General features: G+C 39.8%; 1 protein-coding gene and 1 long non-coding RNA gene across 51 annotated transcripts in view; one reads left to right on the forward strand and one right to left on the reverse strand.

Annotated features, from left to right (window-relative positions):
• Positions 1-27,255, reverse strand: part of TCF4 (transcription factor 4) — a 427,155-nt gene that overhangs the window by 17,628 nt on the left and 382,272 nt on the right. The window lies entirely within an intron of this gene.
• Positions 16,022-19,024, forward strand: LOC148115037 (uncharacterized). The gene is made up of 2 exons (XR_015732065.1): positions 16,022-16,113; positions 18,839-19,024. It is a non-coding gene; the product is annotated as an uncharacterized LOC148115037 (long non-coding RNA).

The raw sequence follows: 27,255 nt of genomic DNA on the forward strand, positions 1-27,255 counted from the left end.
AAAAGCTCTGCTTGCAAGCCCTCAGTAAGTAAGACATATATAGGATGAAGAGGGGAAGAGACAACTAGGAGAACAAAACCAAGCTGATAGGCTGTGATGGTGAGATGAATTACGGTATGAGCTGCTGTTGAAAAATCAGGCGTAATAGTTCAAAGAACTGAAAAGGAAAGAAAATTTGGGTGGAAAGAAACACAATGATCCTTAATTTATCCCAAAACATGATCATCCTTAATTTAGCCAAAAGACTGGGCTCAAGAATAGGAAAGACCCCAAAGGGTCATATAAAGTTAGAAGATAAAATAGATGTTTGGCCAGCCACCTTGCATGACAATTAAGTGGGAAGAAAGACTTTGACCAAGCACATTAATGAAGACCTCAGAAACTTCTTGAAAGGTTGGTCCCATCCTCTTCGACAATCAGAAAACTCAAGGTGGTAGCAGTGTGTAGAATTCTGTTATGTATTTAAACAAGGGAATACTCTTAAAATCATTCTATGGTGTTTCAAATCAGCCTTCTGTAATGTCGAGTTCTCTTTCTTTCTTTCTTTCTTTCTTTCTTTCTTTCTTTCTTTCTTTCTTTCTTTCTTTCCTTCCTTCCTTTCTTTCTCTTTCTTTCTCTCTCTCTCCCACCCACCATCCTTCCTTCCATCCTTCCTTCCATGTTGCCAATTTTCATGACTTGTGTTGGGCCACAGTCCCATCATCCCAACCACTGGTTACACTAACAGGAGTTGCAAACATCAGGTTAGGGTAAATGCTTTAAAGTCCAAGCCCGACTTTCATCTAAAAATGCAATTTTATCCACACTTTTATTTTGCATATGAAGACTTTTGTTTCTTTGCATTCATTTTTAGTCAAACAAGTCCAAATCCTACTTCGGATGGTTTCATTAGAGACCATTATCACTACTAGTTAGTTACATAGCACTGTGGGCCCAATTCCAAAGAGCTGTTTGGAATGCAAATGTCGCACTAGATGCATCTTTTCCTTGGACAGGAAGCTGCCCTCTGCGCTTGGGAAAATATGTGGTGGCTTTTCAGCAGTACAGGTAGTCCTTGACTTACGACTAGAATTCGGCCCAAAATTTCTGTTATTACGTGAGACATTTGTTAAGTGAGTTTTGCCCCATTTTACAACCTTTCTTGCCACAGTTGTTAAGTGAATCACTGCAGTCGATAAGTTAATAAGCTGGTTGTTAAGTGAATCTGGCTTCCCCATTGACTTTGCTTGTCAAAAGGTTGCAAAAGGGGATCACGTGACTTGGGACACAGTAACGGTCAGAAATATGAGTCAGTTGCCAAGCATCTGAATTTTGATCACATGAGCATGGGGATGCTACAAAGGTGGTAACTGTGAAAAATGGTCATAAGTCACTTTTTCCAGTGCTGTTATAACTTTGGTCACTAAATGAACACACAATATACAATATATGTATGTGTATTTGCCGTATTTCCCCAAAAATAAGACCCTGTCTTATAATTTTTTGAACCCCGAAATAAGCGCTTGGCCTTCTTTTTGGGGAGGTCTTATTATTTTGGGGTAACTTTGGTCACTAAATGAATTGTAGTAAGTTGAGGACTACCTGTATACCAAATCCATTGCAATAAGAACAACACACAATATACAATGTTTGTGTGTTGTGTGTGTGCATGTATTTGCCATGTTTTCCCAAAAATAAGACCCTGTCTTATATTTTTTTGAATCCTGAAATAAGTGTTGGGCCTTATTTTTGGGGAGGTCTTATTATTTTGGGGCGCGTGGAGCAAGATGGGGCTCCTCTTGCCATCTTACCTGATTTCCAGCTCTGTCTCCCTAACCCTAACCAAAGGAAATGGCGGGGACCGGCTGTGCATACATTTAAATATTTTCAGGGAGGACTTATGTTTGGGGAGGGGTTATATTCAGGGGGGGGGCTTATTTGAGTGCATGCACTCAAAAGCACGACTGGGCTTATTATCAGAAGATGTCTTATTTTAGGGGAAACAGGGTATATATTTCAGTTTCAATAATTAATATCATTTTCATGACATTCTAGCCAGTTCCAAAGTATGGGAAACGTCATAGAAAATGCTCACTGTTGATTTTCCTCTTACCACACCTGCAACAGGCATTCTTTGTATTCTCAATTGATATTGATCTTGTGATACCAACAGCCTAAGGCATATAGAGCTTAAACCAGCTCTTGAATAAGCTTTAAAGAATTTTAGAGAGATGCGGCACTTGCTTCCTAAATGCTGCACTTTGAAAGTACTTCACACTCTTGTAACAGTTTTTAATAATATTCTGAATTCACCAACTCAGAAACAAGTATAATTTTTACATGCACACATACAATGAGCAAAATTAAAAACATGGATAGATGATAAGGATAAGGATGATGAATGGTACTTCATAGCACGTAGGCTAAATAATATTTCCTGCCTGTATCAAATGACCATAATTTTAGAAGAGATTGCTGAAGGATTTGATAAAAAGGAGGTGGCAATATTCATCGCCCACAATGGGGTGAAACCAAGTCCATAGATGATATTCTGGGAGATCTCAGCAATTAAAAGTTATTGGGCAAATCCCAGTCTTGAAAATATGTCACCAGTTCTCTTTACTGTTAATTTATATGAAGAAATGTTTGTGAACACAGGACTTTAGGATATTAACCCGGTGTTTAATACCCATTTATTTCTTACGCTGGATCTTCTAGAAGAAAGAAATAAGGCCTTAAAATGAGGAGCCAGATTGTTGGGGGCAATAGGCTGACTCTGTAAACTGCTTAGAGAGGGCTGTAAAAGCACTATGAAGCGGTATATAAGTCTAAGCGCTATTGCTATAAAAGGGCAATCTAGTGTGACAAATAGAAACTCTATCTAAGCCTTGTCATTCTGGTGGATAAATAAAACTTAAACCAGAGTTTCTTAACTTTGGCAACTTTTAAGATGTGTGGACTTCAACCCCCAGAATTCTGGGAATAGAAGTCTACATGTCTTAAAAGTTGCCAAGGTTGAGGGATATTGACTTAGACTTTTAACATTCCAAACAATTATCTCTTTCAATTCGTGGGTGGAGGTAATGTAAGAATTTCATCTGGTTCGGTCTTTCATTGTGACACAAACTGGGAGTGGGGGCAGAAAGGAAAGGAAGGTATTACTCTGGGCAAGGATTTTTGAGTGGTTCCGAAAGTTTTAAAGGTATCTCACCTCAAATTAAATCTTCTAATAGAAAGTTCAGGTTTTGAGAGGATGGCTTTCAGTGATCCAGAAAGTTATTTAGATTCCAGAATTAAGAACAGGAGGCAAAGGAGATCATACATAGCTATTTGAATCTGATAACCTGCCAGATTTGATCTGTTCTGAAAAAAAATATGGATGGCCACTTGATGGACAGCATGGAGAAACAGAAAACAATACAGTTTTTGTTTCTATCCAGGTATCTATGGGCCAAATCACTGTACAAAAAGGACAAATAACTCATCTAACTGTAAGCTGCTATTACTAAATCAGGCACCCCTCATCCTATACCTTTTCATTTGAAGTTTATTACTTAAATGTAGGACTGTACACTTTTCTCTGTTTTTTTTTTTTTTAATTTCATTTCATTTCAGCCCACTTTCCAACCTATCAAAATTATTTTGAATATTATTTCTATTCAGTACAGCACTAGCTATCCCTGGTGATTCCATGTCATCTGCAAATTTGATAAGCATTCCTTCCACCTCTTCCTCCAAGCCATGAATGCAAATTTCAAGAGTAGAAGATACCTCTCTCCAAGGTGATGCACAACCATGAGCTTCTGAATATGGTTTTCAAGCCAGGTATGCTGGTACTTAATTGTTATGCCGTTCATACCATGAAATAAGAGACACCTTGGTGGGAATTAGGCTTCCACCTCCTTGAAGGTGGAAGGGAAGGTTGGGAGGGGAAGACTGTTGTTGTTTTTCAAGAGATTATACTCATAAATAGTTTGGAAAGAGAGAGGGGGGGAGAAGGAGAGGGAGAGAGAGAAAGAAATAAGAGACAAATAAGAGACAAATAGAGAAGAACTGAAGAACTCAAAAAGTTTTCTTGCATTTTAAGAAGTAATCTGCAAAAGTAATATGGTTTACATGAAGTGAAAAATTCCACGACTATGAATGTCAAGTGAGCATAGTTGTATCAAGTCAAACCAAAATTTTGTCTTGTCCATCCTATGAAAACAAGCAAGCTCCAATCTGTAAAAGTCAACTCAAATTTTTTTTTTCTTACTGTATGCGGACATGCCTTTATTTACCGGGTTTATATGCTGCTCCAATCACTGGCTAGATCTGAGCAGTTTACAATCCTACTACTATGTAAACAGAATTAAAACAGGTATATACCTACAAATACACATATCAAACCAGCAAACATTAAGAAAGTAACAACCTTGTCTTCTGCCAAGAATCCTTAACTGTGCTACTGTAAAAACAAGACACTAATACAGTACTGGCCTGCTGAAATAACCATGTTTTACTTAACATTTATTACATTTATGAATCCCAACTGTACTAAACAAGTTTGATCCTCCAGGAGAATACTATTCCAAAGGATAGGGGCAGTGATTAAGAAGATCCTATTCCAAGATCCCTGTAGATGGCATTTTTAGGAGAGACGTTCCATAGTAGACCTTTTCTTCCTGGCCTAAATAGTTGGGTAGAATTCTTGGGAGAACAGTCCCCAGATATGTATATGAAGGCATAGAGAATTAGGAATATTCCTGTTGAGAAATCATTTTGCTCTTCTGCATTTATTATAACTAAAGCATGTCTACATCTCTGGTTTTACGTCCCATTCCTAACTAAGATCTTGGATATGAGCAACATCTGATTTTTCTGTTCATGGAAGTCAAAAAGAAAGATAATGAAGGAAAAAATGAGTTTTGTTTTTTTAAAAAATGAATGTTTTCTACCATTTGTGTTTAATCTAATGATGGCCAATAAGGGGGTTGTGATGGCTATTCTTCTGGATGAGTAATTATTTTTAATTATGTTTTTGGAATATTTGATTCCTGCTTGCTTTATAATACATGATCTAGGTCTTTGATTATTATGTATATATTTTTGATTGAAACGAAGGATCTGGGGATTTGTAAGCCATTCAGAAACACTTGATTGGACCGACCCGTAAGACAAGTAAATAAGTAAGTTAGTAAATAAGTAGATAGGTAGGTAAGCAAGTTAAGTAAATAAATAATCAACAAATGAGAGGAACAGTGGAAACATATTTACAATAACAGAGAAAGAAGAGAAGACTCTCATATGAAGATAGTTTCATATGTCAATTTCTTCAACCATATGATGAGCAAACATATCCACAAAACGAAGGAAGACCTGATTTACTCAGCTCCTGTTTCAAATAATAGATATGAATGTTTTGCCAAGTGTTGATTGCTCTACTTCTATGTAGTTTGAGAAGAGTCCAAAGGTCACCCTGGCCACGATCAAGCTACTTTTTGCAGGCCTTGAAGACTTCCAGATGTTAAGAGCCCAATTTATTTCTGAAGAAATGGCAAATAATTATGGCGAGGCCGGATGATGTAAAGGAATCCATGCAGTCCTGCTCTGATACCATTTGTCTATGTAGAAATCAGGGTTTACGCTGAGTCAGTTTGTCAGGCTCAGAATGATTTATTTGGCCTTCTGATGGGTTATCCTCACACCTGCCGGCTGATATCTTTTCAATGCTAATGTTGGAAATGATGAAGATGACAAAATGAGAATCAATTTGGTCTAGTGGTTAAAGTGCTGAAACCAGAGAGCCTGTGACTTCCAGTCCTGCCTTAGGCATGAAAGCCAGCTGGGTGACTTTGGGACAGACACTCTCTGTCAACCTAGCCCATCTCACAGGGTTGTTGTGAAGAAAATATAAGGAGGAAAGAGTATCCGGTCTGTTTGCTGCTATTTGTTACTTATAAAATAACAATGGCAAAAATAAATAAATAAATCTAACCACTCCCTTAGCCATAAAACGCATCTCTCTCTCTCTTTCCCCTGTCTTGTGAGTTGAGCTGATCTTAAGCAAACCTTCATTATCACCAACATCCTTTAAAAAAAAAATAAGTATCCAAGAGCCATGGTGGCTCAGTGGTTAGAGTGCAGTACTGCAGGCTACTTTTGCTGCCTGCCAGCTGCCTGCAATTTGGCAGTTTGAATCTCACCAGGCTCAAGGTTGACTCAGCTTTCCATCCTTCCGAGGTGGATAAAATGAGGACCCAGATTGTTGGGGGCAATATGAGGACTCTGTAAACCACTTAGAGAGGGCTCTGAGAAGCGCTATATAAGTCTAAGTGCTATTGCTATTCATGATTTGCATCATTCCCAGATGAAAGTGAGTTGGCCATAAATGAAACACTGTTCAGAAAAAAATTCCCCTCTCCTCTTTGGTCTGGGATTTCATTAACACTCCCAATTTCTTTCAGTCTTTGCTGACAGTCCTATCAGCCAGAAGGAATTCTTTCTTTTGATGTACATTAACTCAACTGCCTGCAAGATCCTCTGATGCTTTGCAGGGGGACATCTCGGGCCACCTATCTGTTGCAAAGAGGAAAAAGTCAGTGAGGTGGACAGGTGAACTTTCGTTTACTTCCCCCTACTCTCCAAACTCTCACTTGTTTATTCATTCTGTAACTTCAGCATAGCTGGAGACGAATTAGCAATGCAGTTTTGCTCGATCTAATGTCCGGCAAAGAACAGTAAAGTTGGCAATTAGGAGTATTTGTGTACATAACTAAGGCCAGTGCTGGGATGGCAAAGGGAGGAAGGAAAAACAGACAGAAAATCTATTGGGGAGGGAATCTGACAGAAAGACGCTTGGCAAAATAGAAGAAACAGAGTGCCCATTCTGGCTCATGGGCCTTGTAGTGAGGAATATTGAGTTACAGCATTTAATCTGGCTCAGGAAGCTTCTGTTTCTTGGTCATTAAGATGCCACAAGAGCCCTTTTCTTCTTTGGTTACAAAGGACAACATGAAAACTACTCAGCTGTGAGGATCACTGCAGGTCAAACTAAACCAGGGATGAACTAAATGTTCCTTTAAATAGCTTATAAACAGTTACTTATATTTTTCCCCCTCTTACTCAAAAATAATTGTAGAATCTGGCTGAGGAGGTTTTAAAACTTTTGTACTCTTTGACTCTGGTACCAAGCCTTGCAAATCACTATTTGCTCCTAATGGCAGGTCCTCTTTATCTGCATATTGCAGGCACAATAGTGAGCAGATTTTGCTTGGGACTGCCAATAGATTAAAAAACCAACAGTAGTCTATGTGAAGTCAATCTGGGTTATACTTTGAAATAAAACAACAACAACAACACTTACTCCCCCTATTAAGAGTAATATGCAGTCTGAACTAGAATGGCTTTAGCCAAATAACCTCAGTTAACTTCCTTTATAATGTGTCCCATTAGATTGTTTATAATAAAAGCAAGAAGAGATAAGAACTTAAACTGAAACTCACGGAGAGTGCTATCAATAAATAGCAGTCGAAATGGGCCTGAAGACAGTACAATAAGACTGATCTCTAAGTAAATTTAAATAGGATTACAAGGTAAATGTATTTTTCTTTTGTCAACGTCTAATGCATGACTTAAGGAAGTTATTACGAAGCCTGAAACTAGCAGTATAATATATAGCCTCTCTTTTGCTTTCAAACAAAGTACCAAAAATAAAATATTCTAACGAAAAGGAAGCTTAGCTGAAAATAAATAACTTGCGTGTCCAATCACACTTGGCCAATAAAGAATTCTATTCTGTTCTGTTCTGTTCTATTGTATAAGATTATGGTCAGAAAAGCTCTCAACATGAAGGCTCCAGATGCTGTTGTTGCTGTGTGCAACACTGAATATGAACTGAGTAAAAAAAGTGGCTGCCCAAGAGCATTTTAGTGTTTACATGTAGATGAACACAACTAAGAGAAAGGATCACAACCTTTCCAATTTATAGAGCCGAGGTGGCATAGTGGTTAGAGTGCAGCACTGCAGGCTACTTCAGCTGACTGCTAGCTGCAGTTCGACAGTTCAAATCTCATCGGCTCAAGGTCGACTCAGCCTTCCATCCATCTGAGGTGGGTAAAATGAGGACCCAGATGGTTGGGGGCAAGAGGCTGGCTCTGTAAACCACTTAGAGAGGGCTGTAAAAGCACTATGAAGCGGTATATAAGTCTAAGTGCTATTGCTATTGCTAAATCAGAAAGCTGCACTACATGCAAACTCGGAAGCATAGGGGTGCTATGTAAAGCAAAAATGGTTTGCTGTCAGAAGCGTGATATTTTTTCTCCCCAGTAATGTCTAACTAGATAGTAACTAGCCTATATCAACTCCTTAGAATTTGTCATAAGAACATCCACTGTCAGGCACCATCCATCACTGAAGAAGCACTTTGGTTATGAATGAAGATGATGGCCACTTTGCCTATGGATAAAAGGAATGAATGGGATCCTTTGTTTGAACAAAGCTTGGCTGCCTCTCTGTTCCTTGGTTTATGGAGTCTGAAAACCTAGATGACAGTTTTTCCCGAGTTAAAGTTATTACTACTGAATGTCAAGTAATTGAATGGGAGAAGAGGCAGCACTGCTTCAGCATCTCTCAATGGTTTTTGGTATTAGGGCTATGCACACTTTGAAAAATGAACAAGGCAGGATTGACTTGTGATTTCCTCTAGGCTCTGGAATTTCATTTGTTGCTTGTATGTATACTGAGAGCTTATGCATTGGAGACGAATTCCTTGTGTGTCCAATCACATTTGGCCAATAAAGAATTCTATTCTATTCTATTCTTCTATTCTATTCTGTTCTGTTCTATTCTGTTCTGTTGTAGTTCTGTTCTGTTCTTATTCTTATTATTCTATCCTATCCATTCTATGCCTATTCTATGTCACATAAGTACATATTTGATTTATTTACCAGTGGTGGAACACTGGCCCAAAAGGTTTAGCAGCTAAAATCAATGGTTCAATATGTAGAACGGAATCTTTCAGATAAAGATCTGAAGAAAGAAAAAAACCTTTAGTCTATCATATTCTCCATCTCTCTTCTGCCTTTGTAATCTGGATTCCCAAACTCAAAAGTAGAAGGAAGGGTGTTGGTAAACTTTCTGAAACTGAATTTCTGAGGAATCAAGAACCTGCTATTTATGTTTAAGTTCAACTGAATCACAAGTGCTTAAGCAAACGATTAGATTATTTTCTCCGTTTTATTTGGCTCGGATATCTTTCTTGGCTTGGTGGTCTTCTTGAACGTGGATTTTCCTTACACACAGTATTCACATGTCTATGTCCCTGTACTCTGGTGGTAGACTACATCTGTACAAGCAAGCACAAAAAGCTTATTCACATTATTTCTTAGTATACATATTTGATACATATTTGATTCATTTTGCCCCAGTAAACAGAAAAGGAAAAGTTGATGTAGTCTCAGTTTAATTATACAACCATTGACACAGAAAACTGTTTTTAGGTGTCTTTGAATTGTAATCTCCTTGTCAATTATACCTAACAATCTCAAAGAGCTAAATTTAAGTTTTGGTGACTCTGCCTGCTATCTGTTATATCAAAACAAAGCAACTTATTTGCTCTAAAGTGGGGAAAAAATTATTTAGTCCTAAAAGTGCATCTTTAAAAGTGGTAGGAAATACTCATCCAAATGTTAACTTTTATTACACCCAGATGGGTACTCTGAAGTTTGTGAATTGTGGGCAGCAGATAAAAGCTGTAAAAAATTAAAACAATGGAAGGTTTCTTATGAAGTTATGAGAAGTGTATTCGGCTGTTACTTAAAGTTAACTCTTTCTTTCTAAGAGAACTTCAAAAGTATTCTTATTTTTGCAATGTAATTTGAGAATTAAAACCAGTTCTCTGAAGAAAGAAAATGGGGGGAGAAAATGGATGTATCTTTGGAATTTGGCATTCTCAACCAAAGAAAATATGGCAACATTCACTTATAACACAACACAATTATACAACTCATAGCCTGGGAATCTACATTCAATCCTATGTATGTCTAATAAGCTCCATTAAGCCCCAAGGATGCTTTTTCAAAAGACAACTGGGCTCAGTTTTTCCTTGAAGATGTTTTCCTTCTCATTCAAGAAGCTTCTTCAGTTCTGACTGAATGGTGGATCAACTAGATCAGTGGTCCCCAACCCCCGGTCCGCGGACCGGTGCCGGGCCATGGAGTACCTGGCACCGGGCCGCGCAGCGGCCGGGGGACATGAACGCTGCAGCGCAAAGGCTCCTGGGCCGTGCGCAAAAGCTCCTGGGCCGTGCGCAAAAGCTCCTGGGCCGTGCGCAAAAGCTCCTGGGCCGTGCGCAAAGGCTCCAGGGAAGAGAGCCCCGCGCAGGTACGCACGTGTGGCCCAAAGCCCCCACCCCTGCGTGCGCTCAGCGGGCCACGGTAAAATTATCAAAGGCTGATTGGTCCGCGGCGATAAAAAGGTTGGGGACCACTGAACTAGATAACCTTGCAGTTATCTGATCATTTGCACTCTTTCTGAGAATCGTTGTGCCCTCAGGGTCACCTGAATAGTGCAAATGGGTGTGGAGCCTTCTTGGAACTGCTGGAAGGACTGTGATAAAGTCCAGTTGCCTTTTCAAAAAGCACCATTGGGACAATCATGACCTGGAAGATTGAGAATCTCCATAGACATTAAGCTCCATTAAATTTAATGGGGTTTAATTCAAAATAATCACCCATAGTTTTGCAGGTTGAGGCTTATAACATCAACCTACCATATGACTTATTTCTGAATGGAACTGTAGAAATACAGAATTCAGAATGGATCTCTAGAAGCTTTAATCCTTCGGCTGTCTATGTTTATTTTAAGTTTCAGTCTCTCTGATGTATTCAAGGAGGGTAAGAGAGAACAGAAATAGATACAAGAAAAGGAAATCGGAGGGAAAAACTAAACTGTAAAATATTTTTAAGGAACAGCTGAGTTTACTTAACCAACCCTTTCTAGCATCTTTCCAAGACTGGCATGTTTCTATTACACAACAATATACAATAAAACATTTTGTATTTTATTTGGTGTTTGAAACAGAACCTTGTTCACTGCCCTCTTGTTCCAACATAATATAGGCAATCCGAGTGACTTTCAAGGCTTACCAAGACAAAAAAATCACACAAAAAAAATGTGTCTTAAAAGATTCTGAATGAAAAATACACAAGCAAACAATGGTATGTGTCACCTTGCAGGGTAGACAGATATAATGTGTGTTTGTAAGCAAACCTTCACAGATTGTTTATTGAGGGACATTTTCCATTTTTCAATCATTTTTTTAACCCCCCCCCAAAGATTCCATGAATAGAAATGCTTAAATCTCTTTCTTAACCACTGATGGTCACAGGCTCTTTTGTCTGAAATCAACCACTGCTGAGAATCAAAGCAAGACTTGGGGGGGGTGTTGGGGGCTGTGGGGGGGTGGTCAGAAGAGGAGAAAAAAAATCTCTAGGTCCAACAAAAGAAAGTTATTATTGGACTTTCAATGATAACTAGCAAAATGTGCATTTTCTGCCGAAACTGCTGAAGTAGGCTTTTTTCTGTTGGTTTTCTCCTGATTTCTACATTCAGAATGCATTGAGGGAAAAAAAATTGCAATTATGCTACTATCAATCAAAGAAGATGATGTCAACCAGTTTGTAGGTAGCGGATTTCTGATGTAAACAGCACTGTAAAACATGCTACACAAGACGTGTCTGATTTATGTAAGAAGTTTGCTAGTCACAATCTGATTTTTCTTCCTTTATTTGCAGTCCCAGACCAATGCAACACCGATTCAAAACCTAAAGTACAGGAAAAAAAAAAAACCCTGAAACGATCAATATTGAAAAGAGGGTGCCAACTGACATCTGCAAACCGTAGCTGCTGCTAGAAACAGGGCAATCTTCATTGTGGTTGCCAAAATTCGGTCTGCGGGAGGAAAACCGTAACCTCTTGCACAGAAACGTGATTACAATTTGTCACAATTGGGTTTACTTGTGCCAGGCAACACGGAAGTAGAATGGCAGTGTAACAATACATGGATTACTGATACAACCTCTGTATCTGGGCAGACACGTGTATGACTTCGGTATGGGAAGTGGATAGGATTTCTAAGGATCTGGCAGACATGTTGATTTGATAATTGAAGCAATTATTCACATTTTGGAGAATACAGCTAAGCAGAAAAAAAATATGGAAGATTCCTATGCACACGGTAGTCTCTTAACAACAATGTAAAATGAAATCATAATAATGAACAAGGAAAAGCTGGGGGAAAAAAAGGAAGAGAACATTGAAGTATATTACAAGAATCCAAGATCGTCTAAATATGTAAGCCCATTTTGTCTAAAGGCCTTATAAACTTCCGGTTTGTAATAAGAGAATAACGAAGGACACCTCACCGAAGTCAGGTTCTCACACTCTGCGTGCATGTTGTTGGTTCAAATTATTCACTCTTATTTAACCAAACTGAAAGTCTTTCATCTCCATGCTATACAGTAATAGTTTCCATATGACTGGTGGCTAAGCTATAAATAAGATCAAAAGCAAAAAGAAAGGACTTCATTGTAACGGGGGGGGGGGGAGTGTGTGAGTCAGTCTGAGCAGCATTAAATCAAGGAAAAAAGAGAAAAGTTTTAACAGTTTTCTTTTAATACCAAAAAAAAAAAAAAAAAAGCACCACAGAGTTATAAACAGCTTTCTAAAAGCTTCTTGAAGGTACATTCTGCGAGCAGTGGTCATATGCAAAATCTATTTAGACCTAACTCAAAACTGGCAGAGCAGAGGTTTCGTCAGTAAGAGAGAGCGAGGTAGAATGCCACGTTTTAAATCTAGGCTGAGACCAACTATAAATGGGGGTGGGGTGAGTGGAGGGGGTGAGTGGATGGGAAGCGATTCTTGTGATTCTTATATTTGTGCATGCTGTTAAGAGAACACAGCATGGCACTGCTCCATATATTTCTCCACGGTCTTTCTGTTTTGTTTTTAAGACAGGGGTGGGTGGGTGGCCTCGGGCAATCTATTATTATTATTATTATTATTATTATTATTATTATTATTATTACTACTACTACGATGATTATTATTATTGCTCAACGCAGACCCATCAGCTCCAAGTAAAAAGGATGTTTTATTTGGCACTGCAGATCAACTCAATGGCAAGAGCCAACTTCTCAAACCAATTTTCTTCTAGAAATGCAAAAAAACGAAACAAAAAATAACAACGCTAAACTGGAGTCCCTACTGGACAAACAGATGTTAATAATAACCCACCGGGGGGGAGGGGGAGGAAGGAGATGCATTTCCTCTGCTGTTTATAGACAGTTTTTGTAATGTTTTAATACATCGGAGGAGAGCTTTGTCTTTCGGGATGCAATTTTATGGAAGGTGCTTCCTCAGCCTACTGTTACCGTTCATTTCCTGTGCTCCGAGAACACATTAATAGGGGTATTCTGGCACGCTTTGGGTAACCCACAGGTTGCAACAACTGTTGTGTTGGAAAAAAAAATTGAGGGAATCTATCAGAGGAAAGATAAGTTTTTTCTGCTGTCAGTACAATAAGGACAGCAACATTCTGCCTACAGGGAAATTATTCATTTTATATACACTGGTGGAATCAGGAGAAGTTCAAGATCTGAAAAAGCAAGAAGGTTAAGGATATTAGCATTCGGCTACGAGTTACGACCGATTGATAAAAACCACTGAGTAAAAATAAACCATGAAATTATGTAGCTGGTCAGATTATCCTCGCATCTCAGCTCATTTCTCTTCCTTTCTCCCCCCCACCCCACATTGTTTTTTTTGAGCACCTGTTGAATGGTGACTTCACCTCTATACCTTGAGATTCAGGCATTTTACAAAAAAAAATCCCTGGCTTTTTAAACAAAAGCCAGCTGTTTCTCATCTATTCTACAGGGGAAACAGGCATCGGGACAGTGCTGGAGAAATGTTAACTCACAGGCAACTATTCTCCAATAACTTTCACACACCCAGCTGGACAACAAATAATCCATCTGTATATAGAAAAACACAGATCAGGGGCTATAATGGAAACTTGGAAATGGAATACTAGTATTTTAACAATGCGCCTAATTAGGTCGTTGGAAATGAATGAAATCATTGTATGAGGATTTTAAGTGTCTTTAAAAATAATGATTGGATTCCCCCTTTTCCCCAATTAACAACACAAGCCTTAAAAAAAAAGATCTTAAGTGTATGATATAATTACACAGAATTAGTAATACTAACTAAATTAGTTAATCCTTAAACATATAAAATGATTTGCTGCAGTTGCTTTTAAGATGCTCATTGTAGTAAGATGCTTTGCCTTTTGTGAAAGAAGCTTTTTTTTAAAATAAAAAAGCAGCATGATTACAATAACTACTTATATTGTTATGATAATTTTAAATAGGATATGTGAGGAGATTCTTATATTAATTTGGTGAAGATACAGCCTTTAAAATAATTTTAAATTGTTTTCTTCTTTAATTTGGATACAAGTGCCAACCTGCCTCCCAACTGCTACTATATGATCTTTCCTAAGGGTGAATTATAAATTAATCTAATGTTGATGTTTAAATAAAACATGTCTACAATCATGTGGTTTTCCTATACGTTATCATGCTGAAGAACCAGGAACATTAACAGCAGCTTAAATACTAACTTAAAAGCAGGTTAGATTTAAGAATGTTGTTCCACAAACAGAATAAATTCCAGTGTGGATAAAAATCGATTTAAAAAAAATAATAATAATAAAAAATAAGATTTTTAAAAAATTAAATTGGATTTTTTTTATTTAAATTGGATTTTTTTTTATTTTTATCAAATTTATTTTAATAAAATGCTTTTGGAGTAAAAAAACTATCCAAAGATATTTTTCTATTTAGGATACATTAATAATTTAGTTTATTCAGCATGAAATGGAGCTTAGTTATGTAGCATGAGGCTGTATATTCTGCAATATTTACATTTTTGGTAAATTCATTCAATGAATCCAAGCTTTGCAAACTGAGATAATATGCACTGCATTGATGCATTCACACAATTTCACAGTAACCATGAGATAAATCATAAAACAAAGTTCAGGAATATTCCTTTATCCTATTGTTTTACAAATCTATGTACACTACAAACTGTATGATTGTTTGAAGAGAAATGCATCTGCACCACCAGGCTCTAAGTGTGAGGAGGAAGGGCAAGCAGTAAAAATGAAAGTGAAACCTTCTAAGCAGCTTATAAATATAATATTAAAGAGCAACTGTCATTTCAGATCCATCATGGCAGTGCCTGTTAGCGGGCATCCACTCATCTGCTGCCTGCCGTGTCCCTCACCTTGTTGTGTCACTGCCGCATCACCAGCCATCCCATTAAAGTGAATGGGACTGTCGGTGAGTCAACAGTGGGTCAGAGGAGGAATCGCTGCAGGACAGAGATGACAGTTGCTCTTTAAAAATTATTATTTAAATTGAGTTGATTTAAATCAAGCCTTTCTACTAGTGATTTAAATCGTGATTTAAATCGTCTTGATTTAAATAAAATCCACTCTGATAAATTCTATTCACAGCATCCTAGAATGGCTCCTAAAATGAAATAAGGAATGACTTTTGCTGATTTTACCATCTCCATAAAGTTTTATGAATCATTTTTCATTGCTCTGGATCCAGTTTTGGGGTGGGGGAGGTTGCAAATGAGGGGACAATTTAGATCTGAGAACTCTACTAAAACGACTCCTGATGTATTCCCTAAATTTCGTTTTCTGTCATACTCAAAATTGCAATTTGACACTCTGGAAGGGCTTTGAAGGGAGGCTGTTATAGTCTTCAGTGCTCTGAAATGCTATTTGCCCCCTATAAATGTCAAATTATTAGAATCTTCTTCAAAAATTATACTTGGTGCACCCTCAACTTCTGAGTTAGGTAGACAGCAGCCAAAATATTCGCCCTTTTGAGAAGATGTTTCAGTATGTTACTATATAGTGTATTGCCATTGGGTTTTTTTAATCAGATAAAAAATATTTTCATTTATCCAGACACAGAATGTTCTCAGAATAGCTTTCTCCAGGCATACTTTTCAGTAGAAGCCACGATGGTATCATGTACATCATTATGCAGTTCGCGTCAGTCATATTATCAGGTGAGCGATGTATAATATGCAACTTATACCATTTGTGCAAAAACATTACAAAGCACCTGGGGTCACTTGCTCCACCTTGCTTTCCCCCCATCATCTCTGATCAAGCTGGGGTTGCTGAAGTTGGTCATACCAAACAAACTTCTTCAACAAACCCTGAAGAAGGCTGCAACGGAAGACATGCGATGCGATCTTAAATAATGGAGTTTTGAGTTTTCCTGCCAATATTGTGATTTAATTGTTTTCAGTGATCTGTTTCATGGTTAGGTTCTGTAGGTGACAATTCGAATGAACTTTCTAAAGTCGTTATTTCAAGGACAGTAGTTAACCAGGCATCTTGACCTCCAGGGGTGGGCTTCAAAAATTTTAGCAAGGGGTTCTCTGCCCTGTTGCTGGGTGGGTGTGGCCATGGTGGACGTGGCCTAGTCAACCTCCTGCATCATGGTGTGTGTGGGGGGACATTTTTGCCCTCCCTGGGCTTTCCTTGAGCCTCTGGGAGGGCAAAAACGGCCTCCCCAGGCTCCGGAGGCTCTCTAGAGGCCCGAAATAGTAGGCCCGTTTTCACCCTCCCTGAGTCTCTGCACATACCCTGCACTTACCTGCATCCAAAACGGGCCATGTGGGGACTCCTGGGAGGGGTGGGGTGGGTAGGGCCAGCCAGGAATGGAATTTGGGGGTTCTCCGAACTGCACAGAATCTTAGCTAGCGGTTCTCCCGAACCCCTGCGAACCCCCAGCAGCTCACCCCTGTTGACCTCTATGGCCAAAAGCATGCACAATGGGTTGCATGCACGGCACACATCAGAGTCACTAAGTAACTGGATGGCAACACAATTAGTGAGTAGAGATTGGCAGCTAGTATACCGACTCAGGTAACAGGAGAGCTAGTAGGTCATTTATAGTCCTGGCTATTCAGAGATAGTTTCTGAATAAGAGGGGAAAAGCTATCAGAATTACCCTATTCCATTTTATGTTTGGTGCGGGGAAAAAAGATTAAAGGCACAGTCCTGGAAGCTCACCAGCTATAAACTAAATGTTTCTGGGAACTAGTTAGCTGCTTTCTTTCAGAGAAGCTTTTCATTGGAACAAGGACGGTTACAGGAATGAGCCTGTGGCTAGTAATTAATCCCGCAATCTTTTGAATGATAGTGCAAGTAAATATGAGTTAAAGGCTGTGAACAAGAATAAGCCATAATTTAATACTCTCACCGAAATCCCAGAAATGATTCTATTACAGAGGTTAAAGAACGCTTGGCTTAGAACGGCAGTCCTATCATTTATTCTTACTGTATTAAGATAAAAGGGAAGTAACTTCCTCCCATCCACTTACTCATCTGCCTCCCTGCCTAAAGAAATGGAAAAGAAAAAAGAAAGAAAGAAAGATGACATGGAAATTATCTTTTGGAGAAAAAACAAACAAAGAGACTTCCTTTCACTTGAATAAGGTATTAGCAAAATGTAACTGACAATATAGAAAATGTATTTTTACCATTTGATAAATGGCAAATAAATAAATAACCCTGCTTTCCCAAACAGCTTGTATAAAGAGTAGATTTTATGCAATTAGACAGAAAAACAGAAGAGGGAGGTTAAAAATGTTATAATACCCAGAATTGGGTTAAAGTTGGGAATACAATTATTGAAAATTAAATAGGAAACCCAGGACTGCACAAGCAGAGAAAAACATTCCAACGAATTACTTCCTTCCTGACTCTGTACCCAGAAAAAAAAAATGCTCTCCATAGGTTTCTTTTGGGTAGCTACCAAATATTGTGAATTAAGCCGTGGTGGGGTTCATATTTTTTTACTGCCAGTTCTGTGGGTGTGGCTTGGTGGGCGTGGCATGGCCTGATGGGTGTGGCAAGGGAAGAATACTGTAAAATCTCCATTCCCTCCCCACTCCAGGGGAAGGTTACTGCAAAATCCCCATTTCCTCCTGATCAGCTGGGACTCGGGAGGCAGACAATAGATGGGGGTGGGGCCAGTCAGAGGTGGTAATTACCCGTTCTCCGAACTACTCAAAATTTCCTCTACCAGTTCTCCAGAACTCTGAAATTAAGGGTTATGGTGTTGTGGTGAGATAGGGGCATTTTGAAAAAAGCTTTTTAAAAAATTTTTAAAACAAAAATCACCTTCATTGTTCGGATGAGGCTTATGAGGACTGATCAATCAGGAAGAGAGAAGGTCCTGAATCCTAGGAGAAACACCGAAGGGAGTTGAATACATTTAGTTTGGAAAAAAAGAAAATTGAGGGAAACATGACAAAGGTCTCTAAAAGTCTAAAAACATTGCCATGTGCAAGTGGGGTAGGTCTTATCTTTTTCTAAAAGTGAAATTGGGACAAAGACTAACGGATTAAATGAAAATAAAGTAGATGTGAAGGAATTTCCTAATGGCAAGAAATATTAAAGGTGCAGGAAAGGGGACAATATACCTGCAAATGAATGTATGGCTATCTATCAGGGGATTGATTGTGGAAAAGTGTACCAAGCAGAGAAACGGACTCACTGATGTGAAAGGTTCCTTTTGGCCATTCAAGGTTTCTAATTCGAAAGAGAAGATATGTTAAGAGAGTGGGGTTGGGTGTGATAGACAAAAAAAAAAAAAAAGGGGGGGTGGGTGGGTGGGGGGTGGGGAGACCTTTACAAATGTTTGCTTTCTATTCTCACTGGGTACAATTTTGGGAGGTTAAGTCAGAGGCATCATTATTTTTATTCTCTTTAATGCAGGGCTGTCAAACTCCTGGCCCGCAGGCCAGATGCATCATGTGCTGGCCGCACTGGATTTAGCGGAGGGGAAAAAAAAAATCATGTGACGCTCCCGTGACGACACGAGTTTGACACCCCCGCTTTAATATATTTTTTTTCCTATTGTTGTTGTCGTTGTTACTCAATAATAAAGTACAGCAAATTGGCTTTGTTGGGATTGTGTTGGTTATTTGACAAAAAAAAAAAAAATCTTTCTGTAAATTTATAATCTAGGCAAAAAAAAAATAATAATAATCAAGGTACTTTTGATATATTTCTCCTCCCCTAACCAAGAGGTCCACAGCTGACAAAGGAAGAAGGTGTACAGTGGGCAAAGAAACTCCGCCAGGCCATTCGGAACAAGCTTCCGGTCCATACCTCCCACTGCTACTTTATTTATTGCAGCTGGCCAACATTTTATTGCCTGTTTCATGTATTAAAATTCAAATGTGGAAAACATTACCAGTGTCCTGCTTGATTTCCCCCCCCCCCCATTCAACTTCCTTTTCAGCATGGAATGTATCAAATGGTCAAAGGCTAACTTAAGACTGACTCTACTCAAAAACTATTTCCTTTGTTCTCGTGTTTTTATTTCAAAAATTCAGACCAGTTTTCCATAAAAAAAAAAAAATAGCAGCAGCCCTGATGCTTTCTCACAAGTTATAGTTTCAGACAGGGAAGAACACCGCTGGTGAATGACCAAGAACCTGGTTTTTTTCCTCCTCTGTTAGGAGAAAGTAGTTTTGGTGACGGTTTGGTTTTGGTTTTTTTTTTTGGGGGGGGGGAGGGTTGGGGGGGGGAGAAAGAATTTCCAACATCTCTTTTTGGACCTGATGTTTCCATGTTAGGGGTTCATTTGTTTTATGCTCCTTTCAGGGCCAGATTTTCCTATAGGCTAACTAGGCTTCAGCCTAGGGCCTCAAGATCAAGAGGGGCCTCAAGATCAAGAGGGGCCGACATTCAAATTGTTAGCAAAATTAAAATTACACTTTCACTATAGGTGAAAGGGCCTCATAAGTGGAATAGCCTAGGGCCTCTTTTCATCTAAATCTGGCCCTGGCTCCTTTCTTACTTTATGAATTTTATGACAGCAGGAGAGATCCTCAACAGGAATAGAGCTTCGTGCTTTATTTGTGGTGTAATCAACATTCAACAATCAAAGCAAACCAAAGCTCCAAATAACGGTTCTGTTTTTGGAGGAAGTCAAACTCCTTGGTCAGATATTCCCATGAATGCTATATATGCACAGCAGACTTTTCTAGGGTTCCCTTCCCTGCCTCCAATCTTTCTTCAGCTACATCTGGCATATAAGTACATAAGAGGGAAGTATATATTTATGGAACAACTCTCTCTGAAGTGATGCCCTGGGTGCATGTTGCATCAGTTTAACATATGCAAAGCAAAGCAAAGCAAAGAAAGAAAAAAAAAGAATACCAAAGGGAGGGAGGGAGAAAGGAGGGGGGGAACCCTCCTTTTCTCTCTTGATTGAGAGCAGATATACAGGAATAGTTGCAAGTCACAGATCTGGCTTTTAATAGAGCCAGATTTCTACATTAAAGGCAGTGTTATTTGAATGTGATATGGTATATGTGGCAGAATTTCCCCATTGCTTCCAGTTCTATATATCCAAGAACCCTGAATACATCTATTGATAGATGACAGCGAAGGTAGCGTACATTACAATCTGAACACTGGAGAACACTCAACCCATTCTACAATGGAACAGAGTCTGTATCCAATAGATCAGGGGTGTCAAACTCAATTTCATTGAGGGCTGCATCAGGGTTGTGTTTGACCTGGGGGGGGAGGGCGTAGCCAGAATGAGCATGGCCAGCTCCACATCACTCATCAAGGTTTTCGGCCACAATGGCATCCTGCAACCCTCTGCCAGCGAAAATGGAGCTGGGGGGGGCAGGGGCGTGGCCTCCTTGAGTTCCATTTTTGCTGGCAGAGAGTTGCAGGAGGCTGTCGTGGCCGAAAACGGAGCCCGGGCAGGCCACACATGGCCCTCACGAGCTCCATTTTTGCTGGCAGAGGCACCGCAGGCTGGTCCTTCACTGTTTCCAGGGTAGGCCAGATCTAAGCACCCCACAGGTCAGATCTGGCCCGCGGGCCTTGAGTTTGATACCCCTACAATAGATGATTCAATTCATGGTTTGATTCTTGGTGTGGGTGGGTGGGTGGATGGGAGATAAAATGGTTATCTTTCCCAATGATGAACTAGAAGCAGTGTTGTTCCCAATGATGAACTAGAAGCATCAATAGTCCACTTTTATCTTTTAATAATGCATTGCTGGGGGAGGGGTTAATTTTCAGAGGTGATCTCTGCAGAATTCATTTTATGGAAATGGTCCTTTCTTCTCGTTATTAATAACAAAGCTATGTAATTAACAAGTACCTCCAAATTTCATGTTTTTCATCCTAATATGATTTAGGAGACTGAATACATCACCAAACCTGACTTGGAACTATTAAAGCTGGACAATAAGTGGAACCTTTGGACCATGAAAATTAAGCCTACGTTGGAATAACAAGTACAGAAGGTTAAGTGCAATATTTACTCATCCAGTTGTTTCCAAGTATAGTTTCTTGATGTTTCCAGCTTTCCCCTTATCTCAGAGTTGTCCAACCTTCCGGCAGTGGGTGGGTGGGGAGAGAAGATTGTTTTGTGTGACTGCTCATGCAAGTGGGGATGTGCACGAGTGCTCGCCCACCACTTCTGTGGCCCGGGGGGCGGGTGTCAGGAACCCCTACCTTAGCTAACTAAACGCATAGAGAATATTCCATTGCTATATATCAGGATATCAATTTCTGGTGACAGCGATTCATCAAATGGGTGCCTTTTGCAGGGTCTTCAGCATTCTTTCCTATTTTTGATAATACTTGTTCAGAATTCCCCAGCCTACATATCCAGTGAAATTGAACAGGTGCAAACTGTCTGTGACTAAAGAGACATTTAGATAACAATAAGAATGCAAACTGCTCTATTACATGTTTTATATTCTCTCACGAGCTGTAGTTTTCTACGATGCTGCTTATAAGAGATTTGTTATTTATCTCAGAAAAACAAAAAAAAGGGAAATGAATCCAACAAGCTATCCAGAGGATTCCCGCTGAATCAGATAATTGATTGGAATGATCAGCAAGACAGAATCTTTAATATATAAAAACAGCTAAAATGGACTAAAAGTGGGCAAATTTAGATTGAAAACATATATTCTAGAAACCTGTAATGATTGTGAGCGATTAAATACAATTTCAGACAGGTGCCATTATGAAGCATATCAATATAATTCATCCTGGTTGTTTTTTTTTTTTTTTTTTAAGGATTCTATGGTTTCACTTCGTAGATTATTCTTTCCTTACTAGAGCACTTAATGATCCTATAGGCCACGGGTGTCAAACTTGCTGCGTCACGTGATGTTTTGCGACATTTTTCCCATTTGCAGAGCTGGGGTGGGTGTGGCCTCCATGTGACGCATTCGACCCGCGGGCCGCCAGTTTGACACCCTTGCTATAGAACTTGTTACCTGCCGTTTTTTGTTTTTCTTCTATCAAATGAAACAGTTTTTGTTTCTACCGTTCCAACTTATAAACACCCGGTAATTATTTTTACAGCTTGTCCAGTTGAACTTTGCATAGATAAGATCCTTTCAGTTGGATGTGATGAAACTTGTCAATTCTATTTTGATCTTTGCACTAAATCTACATCTCATCAGGGCCAGCAGAAGAGATATATTCTGGATCCATCTGCAAATGAGTTCCATCTGAAAAGGATCCAGATTAGCTGACTTTTCTATAGTGGCTCCCACCCTCTCGAACATCATACCTCTCCGTTCCGAAGGTGATGTTAGACTTTGTGCCTGTTAGTCTTTAGGAACGTCTTGTGTATGTGGTTCTTGCAGCAATTTTGGGAGTCAATAGGTTATATAGCTAGTCCTCGATGTACAACCACATTTGAGCCCAAAATTTCCGTCGCTAAGCAAGACAATTGTTAAGTGGGTTCTGCCCCATTTTTACAACCTGACCACAGTTGTTAAGTGAATTACTGCCTTTGTTAAGACAGTTGTTAAGTGAATCTCACTTCCCCATTGACTTAGCTTGTCAGAAGGTCACAGAAGATGATCACATGACCCTGGGACATTGCAACTGTCGTAAATATCATATTTTTCGCACTACAAAACACACCGGAATATAAAACACACCAAGGTTTCGAAGAGGTTTTTGCCCTCCCCGGCCCCCAGGAGCACTCTGCAGGCCTTTCAAACCCTCTGCGCGTTTGTTTTTGTGAAAAACGGGCCCAATTTTGGCCTCCCCAACCCCCCATGCATCGCGTTTTTGCCCTCCCCAACCCCCCATGCATCGCGCTTTTGCCCTCCTCAACCCCCAGGAGCTCTCTGCAGGCCTCCCAAACCCTTTGCAAGCCCCGGTTTTGCAAAAAAACAGGCCCATTTTTGGCCTTCCAAACTCCCCCTGTGTTGCATTTTTGCCCTCCCCAGCCCCCAGGAGCACTCTGCAGGCCTCCCAAACACTCTGCAGACCCAGATTTTGTAAAAAAAGGGCCTGTTTTTGGCAAAAATGGGACGTGCAGGACGGGGTTTTGGGGGGCCAAAAATGGCTGTATTTGATGTATAAGATGCAACAACATTTCCACCCTCTTTTAGGGGGGAAAGTGTGTCTTATACTCTGAAAAGTACAGTACATGACATTTGCCAAGCATCCAAATTTTGATCACAAGACCATGGGGATACTGCAAGAATTGTAAATGTGACAAACGGTCAGAAGTCACTTTTTTCAACCAACCACAATCAGGGTCAGTGACATTTGGGGGTGGGGGGCATAGATAGAAAAAAAAATATATCCTGTAACTACACCAAATTGCCCCAGCAGATATTCATAGCAAACTTATTTGCGTTGTTGAGAATGACCATTCAAACACATGATAGTTTTTTTTTATAGATTTCTAATTGTTGGTTTCATATTGGTATCATGAATAAATTAACTAATTGATTATATTCAGCATTTTGTTGAGAAAAGCATTAGAGAGACATCCATACAGAAACCTCCCCTCATTTCTTGTTTCTAAATGTGTTAGAACTTTAACTTTCCAGAATTCCTATTCAGCATGACCAACAGACCACCAAAACAAACAAACAAAAAAACAAAAAATCCCAACATACCATGTTTCCCCAAAAATAAGACCCTGTCTTATATTTTTTTGAACCCTGAAGTAAGTGCTTGGCCTTATTGACATGCACTCAAAAGCCCGATTGGGCTTATTATCAGGGGATGTCTTATTTTGGGTATTTATTTTATTGCACAAAGTACTTTTTCCTTTATTTCAATAAGCTTCCAAATAGAGGTTACTTAAACAAAATGTGGACATTAATATATCCTTCCTTATTATCTTACACTGTGATTAAAAGTCTTAGTTTTAACCTAGTTCTAGTAATTAGGTTACTAGCACTAAACTGTTTGGGATTGTTTTTAAATAAGCCAAAATCTTTTATCCTCAGATGCTCAATAATTAGTAACAACAACAATAATAATGTCATCCCACTCTAAAGAGATTGTATGAAGATTATGTCAGAAATCTTGATCACTAGGATAATTTTGTTATTATTTCACTTTCTTTAGACATATAAAAACATGTATACCATGGAATTTCTCAATCAAATTAAAATTATCAGAATAAGTTTTCATCTAAAATTTGCCAGGTATTTATCATCCAAATAAATTAGGCAGGTTATTTCCATAACCGAAACTCTAAGAAGCAATGTTGAAGGGGAAGCTGATTTATACGTGTACTACAGATACACAGATTATATCGAATTACCTATTTTTAAGATTATCTATCCTGTCTTACTCATAACGCTGTTTGCAAGAATACATGTTAGCTGAATTCAAATATAGCATGCTAGTTCAAAAAGTGAAAAGGTGAAATAAATAACCAACATTATATAACTTGCTATTCCAACACAAACAATTGATGCACATGCCAGTTTTGTAACCCACCGTTTCAATCCAATTATTCTAAAAAAGAAATTAAGATGGCTTTAGGAGATTAAGTGAAGGTTGCAAGAAAGGATAAGAGAGATTTTAGATTTCTTAAACATTCTGCTCTGGACTGATAGATTGGATGTTTAGATATTATCCCAAACCAAAGCTTTCTCTGAGCAGCTCCTATATAACTGAGGCAGGTTTAAATGTTCAGGCATAATTTGGATACATGGCAATGTGATCAGTGAAATTGCTTGACAAAGAAGAACAAATCATGAATGAAAAGCAGTGGTAAGGAAGAACAATGCCTTAGTCCTGCACACTAGAACATCTCTAATTCAGACATTAGTTTAACACGTAGGAACAAAACCTGTTCCAGTTTGGTGCAAAGAGAACCAATGTTAACCGGTTCACAAGGATATATGTGCGGTTGAGATTCATGTTTCCAAAGTGCAGATATCCCCCCCCCACAATTGCCCTTGAGGTAGATTAGGCCAAGAAAGAGCGCTGAGCCCACTGAGCTTCCATGGCTGGGTATAGACTTGAATCTGAATTTCAGAATTCTAATCCAATACTGTAATCTCTATATTACTTTTGCAGTCAATAAGATAGGAAGTCTTCCTCTCAAGACCCTAGGCGAACCTATGACATGCATGCCAAAGATGGCACCCAAAGCAGGGGTGGATTCTAAATTTTTTTACTACCGGTTCTGTGGGCGTGGCTTATTTTGTGGGTGTGGCTTGGTGGTCATGTGACTAGGTGGGCGTGGCTAGCTGGTCAGAGTCATTTCTGGAAGGTCCTCGCACTTAGGACCAGTCCTCGCACTTTCGACCCGACTCATTTGTTTGCTTTTAACACTGATCAGCTGTAGGACAGCCCTTTGAAGCCCCGCGGCAAGTTTAAACAGTTTTTTTCCCTCTAGTCATCAGCTGGGACTCAGGAGGCAGCAATAGATTGGGGGTGGGACCAAATAAAAGGTAAGAATAATGTGGGGGGAGTGGGGGGGTGGGAGGGCGGGTGGGGGGAGAACCGGTTCGGTGACGTCATATCGTCACTGCTACCGGCTCGGCCGAACCGGATCGAATTGGGAGGAACCCACCACTGACCCAAAGCTCTCTCTGCTGGCACGTGTGCCGTCGCCCCAATCAGATCTCCATGGTGTTTCTTTCGTGAGCTTCTGTTTCCCTGCAAACCATGAAACAGCTCACGAAAGAAAAAGATTTTACCTCTTGTCGTGCTGCTGGTGTTGGGATGCCCTGCCTCCCGCCGGTCAGCTGGTCTTTGGGTCTCTACTGCACATTTGTGCACGTTTCCGCTTGCACGTGTGCATGCACACATGTTCGTGCATGCATGCACACCTCTCAGTTTGGACATGCACGTGCGCAATTTGGGCACTCAGGCCTAAAAGCTTCACCATCACTGTCCTAGCTGATAACATATTAGAATGATGTGTGGAATGATCTTGAGAAGAAGGAGAAAGAGATGCTGTCTCGGGAACGATCAGATAAAAGAAGGCCTATCCTGAGGTTGCATAAAGGGCAGTGAAAAAAAACTCAGAAAGAAACCTCCCTATTTTCCTCAGTCTGTAAAAGTGACGGTGGGAGATTTGTACTTTCAGACTTACAAGGTTCTGTAAATGCAACCTTATAATAGATGAGACTTAACTGATTTTATGGTCTAGGCTGGGTGTCAGCAACCTGTGGCTCTGGAGCCGCATGCGGCTCTTTGGGTCCTCTGCTGTGGCGCCCTGTTGGGTGATCCCACCACTGGCTGGCCCCACCCCTCGCCCTCCACTCCTAGTCACGCCTGGCCTGAGAAGAGGGGGAGAGAGAGAGAGACATAGAGAGATACAGAGAGAGAGGGGGAGAGAGGGTGGGAGGGTGAGAGATGTCAAAGGGGTTTTGTGGTTCCTGGTGTTTTTTAACAACCAGTTCTCTGCCCTAATGACTGGCTGGGTAGGCATGGCTGGGGGGGGGGTCATGTGACTGGTGGAAGTGAGTGATGTCGAGTTGGCCACACCCACCCAAGTTTTGTGGTTCCCTGTGTTTTCGTTTCTGTGGGAAACGGGTCCAAATAGCTCTTTGAGTGCAGACCACTGGCCTAGGCTGCCTGGGAAGGCCGATACCTGCTTTTCCCTCTTCTCTTCTTGCATGGATGGGGACTAAGCTCCTATCCAATGCCATACTTTCCCCACCGTTTGCAGACTTCAGCTGATAGGTTAATTCTAGAAACATACCTAAGGATATTCTTTTTCATTTTTCCCCATCTCGTATTTGCGCCAGACATAGAAAGAAGCCAAATATATTTCAGCTAAAAATATTTCAGAGATAGATTTTAGGAAGACCTAATGCAACAGATTAGCAGCTTCTTGCTAAGCAGATTCTTTAAAAGCATGGGCT

Source organism: Pantherophis guttatus, chromosome 2, assembly GCF_059756535.1.
Source record: "Pantherophis guttatus breed Tessera chromosome 2, ASM5975653v1, whole genome shotgun sequence".
NCBI lineage: Eukaryota > Metazoa > Chordata > Lepidosauria > Squamata > Colubridae > Pantherophis > Pantherophis guttatus.